We start from the raw sequence: 17,612 nt of genomic DNA on the forward strand, positions 1-17,612 counted from the left end.
AGAAGTTTACTCTACTTCTTTATTTGGCACTGGTGCAACCACTGCTGAAATACTGTGTCCAGTTCTGGGGCCCACAATTTAGAAAGGATGTTGATAAACTGGAGAGGAGTCAGAAAGGAACCACAAGAATAATTATTCTTATAATAATTATAATTAAAGGATTAGAAAACCTGCCTAATAGTCATTGACTCAGAGCTCAATCCACAATGAGGGCCATGAGGGTAGATGACTATGTAATGGATTGAACAAGTCTTTAATCAATGGTAGATGTAGCATATCACACAGTTTCATCATGAGCTTTGCTGTGCTCTGAACCAGTTTTGTATTGGACATGGAATTTGTGCTGCAGCAGAATTTTGATGGTGTTTTAGAGACAGTGCACTATGTCAACATGGGCAGCCACAAACCATGACACACGTTGAAGACTGCAAAATGATTCGGCTTCCTGGAGGTCTTTGTGCCTTGAACATCGTTGATAAGAACACTGTGGTTTGGCTTGACCAGATTGCATATGCCAAATAATTAATAATAATAATAATAATTAAAAAAAAACTTAATCTATTTAGTCTAACAAGGAGAAGGTAAAGGGATGACTTGATTACAGTCTTTATGTATCCACCTGGAGAACAAATATTTCATAATGGGCTCAACAATCTAGCAAAGAAAGATATAACATGATCCAATGGGAAGAAAGTGAAGCTAGACAAATTCAGACAGGAAATAAGGCATAAATTTTTAACAATGAGGGTAATTAACCATTGGAATAACTTACCAAGAGTCATTGTCTGTGATGGAGAATCTACCATTTTTAAATCAAGACAATGTTTTTCTAAAAGAGCTGCTCTGGGAATTATTTGGGGAAAGTTTATCATTGTGGTCTCTTCCCATCTTGGAATTTATGCGTATACAACTGCAGGCTATGTGGCTTTGGATCCATGTTTTCACCTTTGTCTGTGAAGCCCTACTTGGCCTTGAAGTGGCTGCTTTTCTATGAATGCCCCCATCAATGAAATCAACTGGAGTTCTTCTGCTGACTTTGCCCAGAGGTGTCAGCGGGCTGTGGCCTGGGTACTCTCAGCAGAGAGCTCTTGTTGCTGGAATTCACTTCCCTACTGCTCTGCCAAACCTTTGTTCCTTGGCCTTCCAAGGGCAGTGCAAGATGCTGTAGGTGAGGGGCTGTGTTTGTGCTCAAAGGAGGCTTATTCTGGACACTGGCACGGTGCTGGTTTGCAGTTAATATGTGTGTTGCAGCGCCATGTGTGCACAGAGGCCTTTGATTAACTCCTTTTATAAATCCGAAGAGTGAATAGATCAGTGTAGTGGAGGTAGCTGCAGGTCACTGATAACACCCCCCCTTCCTGGGCCGCCCTCACAATTAATCCATTTCAGATGAAGCAGCAAACCTTGTGATAATGCAGCTACCTCCAGAAAACTGCCAACAAATGTGCTGTTTGTCAGATGAGGTCTCTGGGAAGCCTCCTGGGAAAGCTGTAAAAATACTGATGTAGGAGCAACCCTCCTGCTTCTGTTTGTCCATTTGTTTTGAAAACACCCCCGCCCCCCCACCACCATGGCTTTTACAAAGCAGGGGTGCGGGTAAGCTAGGGGACTGGGCAAATGAGCAGCCAGGAGCTCCAACAGTCAGCTGCTGTCCCCAAATCTGTTTCCCCAATCCCAGGAAGAGCAGAGAAAGCAGCTTATGCTGTGGAGCAGACTGCTTCATGCTGCTGCTTTGGAGTACCTGCAGACAGCTCTGCCCTGGGCTGAGAGTCCTCCCATCTGCTCCTTTGCATGGAAGAAAATGTGTTTGCAGAGGAAACATGCATAAAAAAATAGAGAAAAGCAAAATATATTCTTTTCCCCGCATCCCTTCAAGCTCCATTGCACCCTTCATTCCAGGGTTTGCTGATGGCCGTTTTGTCTCCACACATCAGCTCTGCAAAACAGAAAAAAAATGGGTGTTACTCACTATGCCAATGAAAGGGATGTTGCAACAATAGATATATTCCTGGGACTCCAAATAACTGTGAGGTGCCAACTCCATCTTGGAGCCGAAGGCTGTGATGTGTTGAGAATGTAAATTCACCTTGGGTATGCAATTACAATATTGACTTAGGACCTTAATATCATGAAAGGCATTCATGTTATACCTGTTCTTCAGGGAGATACTCATCACAGACAGATTGTCCGTCCTGATCATCCTTCTTTGTGCCTTCTCATAACTGCATGAAAAAGAATGAGGGGAAAGGAGTGCGTATTGGTCAGTCAAGATGGACTGAAAACTCAGTCCACAGGTAAAACCTTGCAGAAGGTTTGGGGACCACATCTCCCTGTCACCAATAACTTGCCATACTCAGCCCAGTGGCTTCTGTCTCAAAGTCTCACTGTGCAGTGTGTGAGAGGAGATCCCCTGCACTAGCCACTAGGTTTCACTGGACTATATTAACAGTAAGAACTTTGGAGTAGGAACCAAGTTACCCACAGTCCTCAATTGAGGGGAATCATGGGCAGTGGGTATAAAAGGCCAAGGGAGGCTAAGCCTCTGCAAACAGCCAGTCCACTGCCTGTGGAGTGTGCAGCTAAATCTCTTCCCCCTGAGGCTCTGCCCTCCCTCCATCTCTTCACATTCCTGCTCCATCTGCATAGAGGCCTTGGGGGAGGCTGTGAAGAGGCACGCACAAATGGTGAGTGGGCAGGCAGCTGGGGGGGCTGGGAGCAGGAGCGGCGCCAGGGTTTCTGATGCCCTAGGCGGACGGCTGTTTCTCCGCCCCCCGCGGCTCTGGTGGAGCTGCCACAATTGTGCCAGCGGGCAGTCTGTTGGTCTAAAGGCTCCATGGACCTGCCTCCAGTATGACTGCGGTAGGTCCCCCGGAGCCGCGTGCCGCCCCCCCCACCACATCAAAACAAATGCCCGCAGTTCGAAAGGGTATGAACTTACCCACATCATGTCTCTTAACTCATCCCCTCTCCCGCCCAGGAACGCGTTGAACCATTAAGGCGACCATGCAATGCCTATGGTGCCAGAGATTTGGGGGAGCTATTTGCACCTTTCGACGGGCATTGTTTGATGGTGGTACGAGGTTGGCAACCAAGTGATTCCACCATGAAGTTGCCCACAGGTCTGTTTCATGCGGTCCTGCCAGGAACAATCTAATCGTGTATCGTTAAGGGCATTGTCAGAGGGCCAACCATACCCTGGCGAAATGATCGTAGGCCTGGCACACAGCTTTAGCTCTGCGTGTTGCTAGACCATGCTTCGCCGGCCAGTGGGTAGCAAGCCTGAAAGTCAGTACGCTACTTTCCTCCTGCATCTTCCGTTGGCGAAAAGGACCCCGAATATCACAGGCTTACTCGCTGAAATGGGGACCTTACAATTATGGGGAGTGGCTGGAGAGGGGCTTGACAGATCTTGGGGCTTTCCCACTCTTTGGCACACCTCACAGACCGGACGGATACTGGGCAACTTCCTTGCCACTCCCCTCCCAGTGGAAGGGACGTCCCACCTGTCTTTGGTTCTGTTCACACCCAGCACTGGCCACTGGGATGATTCATGGGCTAGCTACTAAGAGCTTCACCCAGGTACTTAGATTGGAAACCACCAAACCGTTTGTGCGGGCTGCCATTCTTCCGGTGGAGTGTCCACCAGAAAGAATTTCCATTGGATAACAAGTCCTTGGTCGATAACAAATCGGATCGGTTAGAAAGAGCTGAGTAGGTGGCTGGGTTGCTCTGTTGCCGCCACCCCAAGCTTTCTGAAGGCTGTGCACTCCGCATTCCCTGCTCAGTCTGGAACTGTTCCCTTGAGGCTGGGGACACCAGTTTTTTCCTCAGACTGATGCGACTTGGGCTTGGTTCCCTCTGGAAGCGATAGTAGGTAGAGGGTTGTTTCCGTTGCTGTGTGAACCAGCTGTTCCGCTGGTGGCCTTGTGGCTATTTCAGGCTCTGGCTGAGCCTCTTCGGATTATTGGTTGTTCTGTTGCTTCTGCCAGTATCAGGCTCGCTGGTCCCTCTGGCGTTGGGGTTGAAATGTGGTTGCGATTGCTGGTCGCTGGTTGCTGTTCAGTTTCCGGTCATGGGACTGGAGGTTGCTTTGTGGGGCCTGGTTCAGCCGGTTGGCATGGCGATCCGGGTTCACCTACTCTCGTGTCTGCGTCTCTGGTAACACAGATGGGTTCCCTCATGGACAGCTCGAGACAGGAATCGGGTCTGGAAGCTTGCCTGCTGCTTTGGCTGCGTGTAACCATTCCGGCTCTCTTGGCCCGCATCACCTGGTTGGCAAGTCTTCCCCAGTAGCATGGGGATGGAATTAGACTTGTCATGAGTGACTGGCCAAAATTCCACGGGAGTCTGAAGCAGCCTTTGTACTGGACAGGCAGTTCAGCTGTAGGCAAGTCCACAGCTTGTGAATGAAACGGGTAAACTGCGGTCACTTTGGCCTTTGGGTTGATGAGTTTGGGATCCCAACAGAAGGATTGTGTGGATAGTGGGCGCCTGCGATCACTTGTAAGGTGGAACCCAAGTTGTTCCGTGTCTCTCCTCACGCAGTAACCTTCTTTCCTACCCACTCTCAAATGTTGCCTTCGCTCCAAGGGGATTTAGAGAGGTATATGGGGGGGGCTGGGGATCTTTGGTATGTGATGTAATGAGTTAGGTCTAATGCGACTTGCACAGAGCCAGGCGCGAGAGGTGGTGGGTTCTTTGGGCAGTTGGCTTTTATATGTCCCAGTTCATTACACTTATAGCATCTTCCAAAGCTAACGGGTCATGGGTTGAGGTGAGTTACTGGAGACTGGTGAGGTGGAAGGATAGGGTTGTCTGTGCGCTTTTCCTTGGGTTTGGAGGTGGGGTTTTGGGTTGCCCGTCGGTTGTAGGGTTTATTGTCGGGTGTGCCCCTGGGGCTTTTCATTCCCCTTACAGTAGCTTTCTTGCTTTCTGCCACTTCCATCCATTTGGCTCCAATCTCCCCCAGCCTCGGTGAGATTTTTGGGTTTTCCATCATTAGGATTGTACATGTGTTATGTCCTCAGGAACACATCCAAGAACTGCTCCATTTTCCATGAGGAGTGCAGTTCGTCATGGATTGAACCTTGGTTCCTGATATCCAGGCGTCATAATGCTTCCCAACGTAGTAGCGTGTTTGGGAAAATGACCCATCTGGTTTCCACTTTTTGGGTTCTGAACTCGCAAACGGGCATGATCCGGGGTTATCCCCATTCTGTATCCTGGCCTTGAGTTTGAAACAGTTTATAATCGTTCATTTGGATCCTTTGGCATTTCAGCCGCCACCTCTGCTAAGGTCCACTGAGGTGTGACCTCAGCTCTACCATGTACTGGTCTTCAGAGATGCTGTACCCAATGCAGGACTCTTTCAAAATTTTCTTAAGAAGGTCCTCAGTGTCATCCCTGCCTTGTAGTTGGGAAAATTTCTTGTGCTGTGGAAGAAACAACTGCGACGGGTTAGGATTGGCTGCGTTCTGATGCTTAGCCTGTTCTAATTCCAGTTCCGATGGGCTTTCTCTTTTGTCCATCTCCTCTTCCTGCATTCTTTTGTTCTGTTTTCCTCTGTAGCCTTCTCTGTCTTGGTGGCTGCCTCTTTGGCTGCTTTTTTGTTCATCTTTTGTAGGCTTCCCTCTTGCTGTTGTTGCCTTTCCTTTAAGCAGTATCTTTGATGGCTTTGATCTCATCAGCTCCATCTCTTGTATCTTTTTTTTCCTTAGGTTAGTTTCTTGATCTGCGTCGCATGTTTCATTTTGTTCCTGTCTATGGCTTAGTCTGCAGTGTCGTTCCTGCTTTCAGGGCATCTTTGGACATCATGGTTCTGTTTTCTTGTGTTGGGTGCCCTCTTAGGTGGTTATGGTCTGAAAACTTGCTGGCTCTCTGTTGTCTCCTGGCAACAGTGCCTAGCAACTCGTTTCCTTCTTCGTTGCTACTCTTCTGGCTACTGTAATTTAACAAAAAAACCAGTTTATTTAACCTGTGTGTGATTGCTGGGTACTTAATTCCCAACTTGGAGATCTATTGTTTAACAAAAGACTTAAGTCCCTTAATGGTCTCCTTGCTTAAAATGCAAGCCCAGCTGAAGGCAGAGAAAGAAAAAAAATTTCTCTCTGGCTACTTTTAAAACCAAAACCCTTTCTCTCTTGCTAAAAAGCCCCCTACAGAGAAAAAAGAAAATTTACAATTTCCTACTGGCTTCTGGGGATTAACTTATTTTCCCACGTCGCTGCACCATATCATAAGCCTTTCTCCAAATCTGCGACCTTAGCGTCCAAAAATCTGCGGTGCTTAGCATGAACCCTCTAAGCTTAATTACCAGCTTGCTGATCTGATCTCGCTGCCACCATCCAAAATTCCAGGGTTTTGGCCCCCTCTGGTCTCCCAAACCTTCCCTGGAGAGACCCAAGACTCAGAAGCCTGAGCTCACAACAAAGGGAAATAACCACTTCCCTTCCCCTCTCCCTCTCCCACCCAGACTTTCTCTCTGGGCTAACCTGAGAGTATGATGCAATCTCTTTACATCACAATACCAAGAAGCATGTCTCCTCTATTCCACAAAGAGACAAACCCCAAATACAAGGAACAGAAGATTCTGATTCTATCTCTCCTCCCCACCAATTCCCTGGGTGCTGCAGAGCTTACCAGAGAGATAACACAAAGAGAATTCCCCTCCTTTCTTTCTTAGCTTACCAGAGAAAAACTCAAACAGTCTTAAAAAAGAAAACTTTATATAAAAAAGAAATGAAAGAAAAAAGACATAAAAGTGACAATTCTCTGTATCAAGATGACAATACAGGGCTATTGCTTATAAGAAAAATATGAATAAACAGTCTGATTCAAAAGATATCCAATTTGAAACATTCCAGCAAGTTAGCAAATAGCTCCCCCAAATCCTGGCACCATAGGCATTGCCTCGGGTCGCCTAAATGGTGTCACGGTCTCTTGGCGGCAAGGGGGCATAAGGAAGGACTATCGGTGGTGGTGTTCATTAACCTTTCGACGGGGCATTTGTTTGTGTGGTTGACTTTGAAAAATCCAGTTTCCTGATTGGTCCTCTGGTCAGGTGTTTGGTTCCCTTTGTTAACCCTTTACAGGTAAAAGAAACATTAACCCTTAGCTATCTATTTATGACAGGGGGAGGGGTGAAGAGGCATATGGGAGTGGTGAGTGGCCAGCAGGCAGGGGTTAGGGGGGGAGCAAAGAGGCAGGATGCATCACAGGCCCCATCTTTGCTTTCTAAGAGAATGCAAGTTGGGACAGTTCTGTTCCTGTCGCTGGAGAAGAAGTTTATCTCCCTTAGCTTGGAGTGTGACTGATCAAGCTAGCATACTAAAAATAGAAGTGTAGTTGCACAGGTGGCTGGAGGGGCTAGTGGCCTGCGTACAAACCTAGGTTCCTGGGCAGGACTGCATGCAGGTGTCTAGTCCACCCTGCTGCCTGCATTGCTGCAGCTACCCTACTATTGTTAGTGTGCTAGCTCCATCAAAGCCAGCACACGTACGTCTACCCAACCTGGAAATCACACTTCCAGATGTACATGAAAAGTCACCTTGATCCAATTGGGAAACAGCTACAGATGATGTGACCTGCAGGTGCAATCAAAATAGCTTGCATTCTGAATGCCACATCACAAACATGCCACAGACCAAGAATTGTTCAAAGAAATTATGGAGTCAATTTAGAACAAATGCTTTCTCACTCTGCTCATGGACAGGTGGTGTACAGGCAAGAGATGAAATGCAGCAAATAAATTCTTTGTTACAAATTATTCCGTCCACTCCAACCTTTCCCAGAAAAAAGTGAGAGCTGTTGAATATCGAGGAAGTTTTAGGGCCTGTTGAGGGAGAGGGGATCAGGAAGCCCAGATTCTGTTGGGTGCTGATGCTGGGAGAAAGAGGAAGGAGTCATGTAATTTAGGAGGAACCATGCAGAAGGCAGAGGAGGACAGAAGACCTGTGAAACATTTGAGTTAATTTCACTGCCCCTCTCTCCCAACACACGCACTTTCCATACTTGCAGTAAAAGGTTCTGCTAACATACTGCACCATGAATTTTTGCATGGGTTAATTATATTTGTTCTTTGAATGGGCTAAACTTGGCAGAGATCTACTTAGGACTGAAATATCCAGTGCCTGAAGTGACTTCTGGGTTCTTGCAATTAAATTTTTTTTCACCATGAGTATATGACAATATTTGTGTGTCTCACATGGCACTTCATAACAACACAATCAAAGAGTGAGATTAAATTACACAAAGCAAAATTAAATATAATCAAATCAAATAGCAGAAAATTAAACCAGAGTTTAGATACAATTAAACAAAAACGTTTCAAGTTTTGCATATGGAAGCATCAACAAGCAGTTCCACTGAGCCCTAGAGAGAAACTCCACCAATTTGTCCCCAAAGGAGCAAATGCAGGGAACTTGGGAATGCCAAACAGCAAACAACCAAATTCTCTGTTCATAGACTATCAGGGTGCGAAGGGACCTCGGGAGGTCATGGCTGAAATTCAGGAATTTAATTAAGGGGACAGAGATGGCCATTCCTACTGGCCTGTTTGCCTGTTGCTTAAAAGAAATTCTTCCTTGCAGATAGCCAAGCGGGGGGAGGGGAGGGTGGGTAATAGCGCTGAGCTTTTTCGCGTTTGGCTAGCAGGGATCATCCCTGCTACCAGTCATGCGGTGTGGGGGGGAAGGGGGCTGATTAGCAGTGATCGTCCATGATACCAGCCATGCGGTGGGGGGAGGGGTAAAGCGATCATCCCAGAGAATTGGATGGGGGGTGGTTTCTGCTGCTGCATGTTAACAGGAAAGAAGCAGCACTGAACAGGCTTTGCTTGGTATTTGGGAAAGGAGGGCACTGTGTATATGAAGGCTGCAGAAGCCGAAAGACAATGGCTTACCATGGATGCATGCAAGCTGAATTCTGCTGCCTGGACCTGCATCTGTGAGATCTCTAACACCAGAGCCACAGGCACTCAATATTAAGATGCAAAATGCGACCTTGTAGTGAAATCACATGTGCTATGTAAGGTGAATAATGTTGTTCACTGTGAAAGAATATAACCACTGTTCTGTAAAATGTATCTTTTTAAATGCTTCTCTCCCTTTTTTATGTCCCTCATGCAGCTGCAAATTTTTCAAGCCTCCCTACTCTATCTCGAAGGCTATCTCAGATAAGGCGGAGGAAAAAAAAGACGTGAGATGAAATGTTCTCGGAAATCATGGAAGTAACCCACAATGAAAGAGCTCATCTGAATGAGTGGAAGGACGTGGTATCAAATTACAGGAAAGATGCCAGTGAACGTGTGAGGACAGGAGGACCAACGTGAGGAGGAGGGCTCGAGATGAGAGGTGGCGGCAGGAAGATCAGAGGTGTAGGCAGGAAGATCAGCGGTGGCGGGATGCAACGCTGGGGCTGCTGCGTGATCAAACTGACATCCTCCGACGTCTGGTGGAGCTTCAGGAACAGCAGCAGGGTCACAGAGTGCCGCTGCAGCCCCTGTGTAACCACCCTCACCACTCACCATGTTCCATATCTTCCTCACCCAGACGTGTAAGAACGCGTGGGGAAGGCTTCGTGCACCCGCCCACTCCACCCCCGTGGACAGCCCAACCAAAAGGCTGTCATTACTTTGAAATATTTTTAGTGGCCTTTTCCTTCCCTCCTATCCTCCTCCCAAACCACACCCGGGATACCTTGTCAGTTCTCCCTCTTTTTATAATGACTTTTTAATAAAGAATACATGATTTTTAAATGATAGTGACTTTATTTCCTTAAGCAAGCTGTAATCGAGGGGGAGGGTGGGTTGCTTACAGGGAATGAGTCAATCAAGGGGGGGGGTTCATCAAGGGAAACAAACACAACAGTCACACCGTACCCTGGCCCGTGATGAAACTCGTTTTCAAAGCTTCTCTGATGCGCACCGCTTCCTGGTGTGCTCTTCTAATCGCCCTGGTGTCTGGCTGCGCGTAATCAGCGGCCAGGTGATTTGCCTCAGCCTCCCACCCCGCCATAAAGGTCTCCCCCTTACTCTCACAGAGATTGTGGAGCACACAGCAAGCAGCAATAACAATGGGGACATTGGTTTGGCTGAGGTCTGAGCGAGTCAGTAATGTGCGCCAGCGCGCGCCTTTAAACGGCCAAATGCACATTCTACCACCATTCTGCACTTGCTCAGCCTGTAGTTGAACAGCTCCTGACTACTGTCCAGGCTGCCTGTGTATGGCTTCATGAGCCATGGCATCAAGGGGTAGGCTGGGTCCCCAGGATAACTACAGGCATTTCAACATCCCCAACTGTTATTTTCTGGTCTGGGAAGTAATTCCCTTGCTGCAGCCGTTTAAACAGAGTAGTGTTCCTGAAGACGCGAGCGTCATGAACCCTTCCTGCCATCCCACGTGGATGTTGGTGAAACGTCCCTTGTGATCCACCAGTGCTTGCAGCACCATTGAAAAGTACCCCTTGCGGTTTACGTACTGGGTGCCCTGGTGCTCCGGTGCCAAGATAGGGATATGGGTTCCATCTATCGCCCCCCACAGTTAGGGAATCCCATTGCAGCAAAGCCATCCACTATGACCTGCACGTTTCCCAGAGTCACAACCTTTCGTAGCAGCAGCTTAATGATTGCTTTGGCTACTTGCATCACAGCAGCCCCCACAGTAGATTTTCCCACTCCAAATTGATTCCCGACTGACCGGTAGCTGTCTGGCGTTGCAAGCTTCCAGAGGGCTATTGCCACTCGCTTCTCAACTGTGAGGGCTGCTCTCATCTTGGTATTATGGCATTTCAGGGCAGGGGAAAGCAAGTCACAAAGTTCCATGAAAGTGCCCTTACGCATGCGAAAGTTTCGCAGCCACTGGGAATCGTCCCAAACCTGCAAAACTATGCGGTCCCACCAGTCTGTGCTTGTTTCCCGGGCCCAAAATCGGCGTTCAATGGCTAGAACCTGCCCCATTACCAGCAGGATCTCCAAAGCGCAGGGGCCCGCGGTTTGAGAGAATTCTGTGTCCATGTCCTCATCACTCTCGTCGCTGCCGCTCTGCCGTAGCCGCCTCCTCCTCGCCTGGCTTTGCAGGTCCTGGTTCAGCATAGACTGCACGAGAATGCGCGAGGTGTTTACAATGTCCATGATTGTGGTCTTGATCTGAGCAGGGTCCATGCTTGCTGTGCTATGGCGTTTTGCACAGTTCAGCCAGGAAAAAAGGCACGAAACGGTTGTCTGATGCTTTCACGGAGGGAGGGTGAGGCTGTACCCAGAACCACCCATGACAATGTTTTTTGCCCTATCAGGCACTGGGATCTCAACCCAGAATTTCAAGGGGCGGGGGTGACTGAGGGAACTATGGGATAGCTACGGGATAGCTACGCACAGTGCAACGCTCTGGAAATCGAAGCTAGCCTCGGTACATGGACGCACACCGCCGAATTAATGTGCTTAGTGTGGCTGCGTGCACTCGACTTTATACAGTCTGTTTTACAAAACCGGTTTATGTAAAATCGGAATAATCCCGTAGTCTAGACATACCCTATGACACCACAGTGTAGGCACTTGCTACATCAGCAGAAGGAGTTTTTCCATCAATGTAGTTAATCCACCTTTCCAAGAGGCAGTCAGCACGTCTACACCAGGGGCTAAATCCACCTAACAGTGTTGAACAGGGTGCGAAATTCTTCAGAGCCCTGAGTGACATCGCTAGGTCGACATAAATTCTAGGCATGGCCCAGGCCAAAGAGTGTAGTACATTATCTGCCTGGAACATGTCAAAGTGTATCAAAATGTCCCTCTTTTCTGTATCAGCCCTGCTTGCCTCGCTGGCCCATTCTGTTGGAAAGGGGGACCAGGTGCTGCACTGATCTTAGCACTTGCTTCTGTGCTTCAAAGTCTGGCACTCTTTGAAGCACTCAATTTTATTTCTTGATTTTCTGGCTTTGCACCAACCATTCAATCGAAGTTTGTTCTACACATCTATCCAGAGGCTGACACACCCAGGTATTTCTGTGGAGTTCTGAATATGGAGATATCTATAGACCCATGGCTGCAGGTCCAAACACACAGTGAAGGAGCCAGCAGGTACCATGGGGCATGTTCTCATCACAGAGATAGCACTTTACAAAGGGCTCTGTATTAATCTCCTGTTGGTTACAAATAGAGAAACTGAGGTACAAAGACTTGCCCAAGGTCAGACTGTGATGCAGTGACAAAGTCAGGGCTAGAACTCAGTTCCCCTGGGTTTCTAGCCAATGCTCTAATCATGAGACCATGCTGCACAAGTACAAAAAATGCTGCTGCACACTTGAGTCTCTAACATCCTGGGACCAACGTGGCTATAACAACTCTGCAAACAACAGGCCCCTGGTCAGAGATGAGCAGTCTGATCCCACACAGCCATGAGCTCAGTCAAACTCGGATCTGGTCCCTTCCATCCAGTTACACTAACTACCGTTCCAATTTTGACAGTTGACTTCCAAAACCTTGTGCACCAGCTGTCACTTGATGTCATAAAATAGAACAGGGATTCTCAAACCGGGGTTGTGACCCCTGGGGGGGTCACAAGATTATTACATGGGGGTGGCAAGCTGTCAGTTTCCATCCCAAATCCCACTTCCCCTCCAGCATTTATAATAGTGTTAAATATTTTTAAATTGTTTTTAATTTATAAGGGAGAGTCACACTCAGAGACTTGCTGTGCAAAAGGAGTCACCAATACAAAAGTCTGAGAACCACTGAAATACAGCCATTGGCAGAAGGAGAGATTTGATTGACTCTCAGCTGTTGTTGGGGGAACCTTTCATTTGGCAAATCATTATCCAGTCCCTCCACTAGCAGCAGTAGGTGCTGTCAATGACGAATACAAAGATGAATCTTTGATCTATTCCTGAAGCATCATTTTATCGCCTAGCAGGGACAGTCTCCAGGCTGAGGCTGTTGAATATGAGGGGGATTTATAAACTGCTGTTTTCCAAAGCTGGCTTGCTGCAATTATTTCCTGAATACCTCAGTCATCTTATTACTAGAATTGGGCTCACTGCAAGTGCCCAACACATCAATCCCAGTCTAAGAACCTTCCTTGACTTCCTCTGAAGTGTCACAAGTTATTTTACTTAGCTGCAAGGTCTGGAGAGCTGGAACACAGTATATATACTTCACTGATCTCCTGCTGTCCATGGGAACACCTAGCTGGACTGGGAGTCACTTGGTCTATCCTGGCCATGATCTGGGGAGAAAGGGAAGCTGAATGTTTGGTAAAGAGGACCCTTGATTATGGAGCCCATTCCCTGTTGCTATTATACACAGGAGGTTTGTCCCATGGTAGTATGGGAATTTCTCTGTACACAGCACCCTGGCTGAACTAAGTGGCACAAGGTTCTGTCCTGATTCACTTCATCCTCACTCCGTCAACTTTATAGGACTCCATCATTTCACTTTTTTACTTCAGCCTGGCTCCGATTTGAATCTGTGGTCCAGAGAGTCTTCCATATTTGGAGACATAGGGGGAAGTGAAACAGCCTGTTGTGATGCCGCAAATCAAGGGACAGCACTTCCAGACTTTCATAACAGAAAAGATTGCTAATTTTTGTGTGAATGGGAGGGTACAGAACACATCGGGCTCCTGCACTGTCTGGGCATGCAGTGTACACCTCAGCTGTGCCAGTTGCGCTAGTCTGCAGGGTACAAGGGGAGGGACTATGGACTGAGCAAACAGCAAGCCAGACAGGAGAATAAGGCCAGGACTGGCCATCTGATGGTTCATTTTTACTGTGGATCTAATTCTGATCAAACATTCTATCTATCTGTGGGACAAGACGACATCCTTCATGTGCTGCTCCTGTTGTGTTCTTGATTAGCACAAGGGTCATCTAAAGGCTACCACCAGACATTAATTTGTTGATCCCCCGATATGATTAGCCACATGAAATGTGTTGAGAGTCCTTGTCAGGAGACTCAGGACAGCATCAAAGAGCCATAGGACCAGCTCTAGGTGTGTACGAACTTAAAGTGGAAAGTGTGTCACTGAAGAGATCTCAAGAGGGAGAAAATAGATGGTTTACAATAAACTTATGCTGCAGACTAGGAATCAACACCAAAATCGCACTGGAATTTCTGCAAAGTGAACTGGATTGCATATACTACAAGAAGTTGAAGACTGGATACATCATATCCAGTCGATCCCTGAAAACTATGACCTCTTCATTCATTTTCTTATCAAAGCTGCCACAAAACACATTCCCCAGAGCTATCACAAAGTCTAGCCACAGATAGAAGCACTCTTCAAGCAGTGATCCGGACACAACAAAAGCACTAATAGTCATTGAATTCTGCCCACCTGAAGAAATGAAACAAGACAGTGGAAGGTCTTGACTTCACTGATTCCAATTGTAAAACCTGGGCACTCCTCCGTAAGCTTGGAGTTGCTGACCCATTAAAACACCATCAACCAAAAAGGTTGGCTAGTGCTGCTGCCTCACACCATCTATGTAATTTGAAGACCAAAACGGACAAGCTGACTAGACAGTAGGTTCCGAAAGAGCTCTTTATAAACGTCCTGCCACTTCATTGCTGTCATCCCCACTTACTAGAGAAGGAATAAACTAGATCTTCATGGCCAGGAAAAGTGGAAAAGTTGCTGGCAAGCATGGCATTTATCCCAAACTCCTTAAGAATTTGGAGCCAAGGGGACAAGCAAACCTACTCACTGCTGTACATTTAACAGCGAAGACATCTTCTATAAGATACTAGTCATTGCCCTCCTCAAACATGGGAAACCCTCAAATACTGCTGACAGCTATTGTCCAATATCACTCCTGTCCACAATTTGCAAATTAACAGGGGCCTTATTGGCCTATCTTACATCTATCTTTGAGGCCATCCTGCCAAAGGATGAGGCTGGTTTTAGACCAGGATGAAGATGCTGTATGCAGTTTCTCACCATTGCCAGTCAACACTGAGGCTGGTTTCCAGTGAAATCTAAAAACTAGAACCATATTGATAGATTTATCTGCCACGTTGGTATGGAGATATGGGTTATTGCTCAAGGCATTAAGGGTTATCAAATGCTGTAGCACTATGCAACTCCTGGTCCTAATGTTGAGCAACTGTAGGTGCTGCATCCTTTTCCAATGGGGAGATCAGTAAAGCACACACCCATGTTGGCTCCTTCACTATTCAACATCTACATTAGTGACTTACCGGACACAATTTTGTATAACTTAATTTATACAGACATTGCTCTTGCGGTACAAGGAAAAGATCTTATCACCATGATACTCTTTCCACCAACCTCAAGTACTGGAAGTGCCACTCTAATGCCTCCAAAACCTTGGTAACAGCCCTTCATCTAAACAAAGCCACCAAGGAACTTTGTGATTAATGGGTCCACAGTGAGCCCTATCTGATGTAGTTGGGTGTGACCTTAGATTGAAGCTTGACTCTTAAAGCTAATCTGGAAAAGACGTGAAAAAGTAAAAGCGAAGACTAGTCTTGTCTGAAGACTTGTGGGCACAACATGGGGTACCAATGCGCACACACACTTCAGACAGTGAACCTACCACTGATATATTCAATGTCTGAATATTGCGCACCAGTCTGGGTGAGAACCTCACATACAAAATCTCTGCAATTAGGGCAGCCAAACAATTAAAAAAATTAACTGAGATTAATTGCAGTTTTAATCATACTGTTAAACAACAGAATACCAATTTTAATTTATTATAAATATTTGTGGATGTTTTTCTACATCATTATATTATTATTATTTTATTACCAATATTTGCAGTGTAAAAAAGGTAAAAAGCATGAAGGGGGATATGAATATTTAATATATCTGGCATGTAAGCACCTTGCAACACCAGCTACAACAGTGACATGCAAATGCCTGTTCTCGTTTTCAGGGACATCGTAAATAAGTAGCGGGCAGCATTCTCTCATAAATATAAACAAATTTGTCTTAGCAACTGGTTGAACAAGAAGTGGGACCGGCTGGACTTGTACGCTCTAAAGTTTTACATTGCACTCAGAAACAAAACAGTTATGTAAAAAAAATTCTATATTTGTAAATGCAACTTTCATGATAAAGAGATTAAACTATGAGGTGAATTAAAAAATGCTATTTCTTTTGTTTATCCTTTTTAACAATGCAAATATTTGTAATCAAGAATAATATAAAGTGAGCACTGTACACTTTGTATTGTGTTGTAACTGATATCAATATTTGAAAATGTAGAACATCCAAAATATTTATAATAAATTTCAATTGTGTGACAAAGTTCCTCCTCTACCTTGGTGGGTCCTGTGCTTATTGGTGGATTTGCTCACCTCAGTGATCTTCCCCTCTGGTGGAACCCACAGTCTGGGTCAACTCCTCTTGTGCCTGATCAGGAGTTGAAGGTTTGGGGGGGACCCGGGCCTGCCCTCTACTCCGGGTTCCAGCCCATGGCCCTGTGGATTGCAGCTGTCTATAGTGCCTCCTGTAACTGCTGCATAACAGCTACAACTCCCTGGGCTACTTCCCCATGGCCTCCTCCAAACACCTTCTTTATCCTCACCTCAGGACCTTCTTCCTGGTGTCTGATAATGCTTGTACTCCTCAGTCCTCCAGCAGCACATCCTCTCCCTCTCCCTCTCCCTCTCAGCTCCTTGCACCTCTTGCTCCCAACTCCTCACACACACACCTCACTGACTAACTGGGAAGCTTTTAACTAGTTTCAGTCAGTCCTTGATTGGCTTCAGGTGTCCCAATCAATGTAGCTATCTCCACTGCCTTCTAGAAGGATCTTAATTGGCCCCAGGTGTCTTGATTAACCTGGAGCAACTGCCATTTGGTTACCATTGTACCAGGGATTTGTTTAGCCTGGGGCTAACATACCTGTTCCTCACTACTTTACTGTAGCCATCTGGCCTTGCCCATCACAACTGGTATTCTATTATTGTTTAACAATGTGATTAAAACTGCAGTTAATTGCAATTATTTTTTTAATTGAGTAAACTGGGATTAATTGATAGCCCTAGCCACAATGAGAATCAGAACTTGAATATTAAAATCAACACCTGTTCAATGGTTGATCACTAGTCCATATACCCTCACCCAAGATCCAGATATAAACACAGCTCATGAGTACAATCCCATCATGGCCAATTTGAGTTTACCAATTCATGAGGACTTCCAGAACCTTTTGAAAACATCCCTGAAACCTTACACAAGGTTTCTGGGCACTTTCAGAGCTTTAGCCCAATCCCTCATTCAATCCTGTGGTCCACTGGAAAGAATTTCAGGACAATGCTCTTGTCCCAGACAAGCACCTGGTTGCCAACCCCACAAAAAACTTCCAGGCTTTATCCTACCCCGGAAACAATGGTCCATACTGAACTGCTTCAGAGCATCACACAGCATGTGCTGTCATCTCTTACATCTCTGGAAGGTGACAGACAATGCACCATGTGATTGTAGACAGCAGATGCAATCTGTAGACCACATCATAAAACATACTTTTCTGTAGCAGTTTAGGAATCACCATCCTGACCCTTTAACAAAACTCCATGTAGTACTGAGATCTCCTCTTTAAACTGGTATTAGGAGCTGGGAACATGTCCTGGCCACCCCATGCTAGTAGCTTTA

Source organism: Chelonoidis abingdonii, chromosome 8 (genome assembly GCF_003597395.2).
Source record: "Chelonoidis abingdonii isolate Lonesome George chromosome 8, CheloAbing_2.0, whole genome shotgun sequence".
Taxonomy (NCBI): domain Eukaryota; kingdom Metazoa; phylum Chordata; order Testudines; family Testudinidae; genus Chelonoidis; species Chelonoidis abingdonii.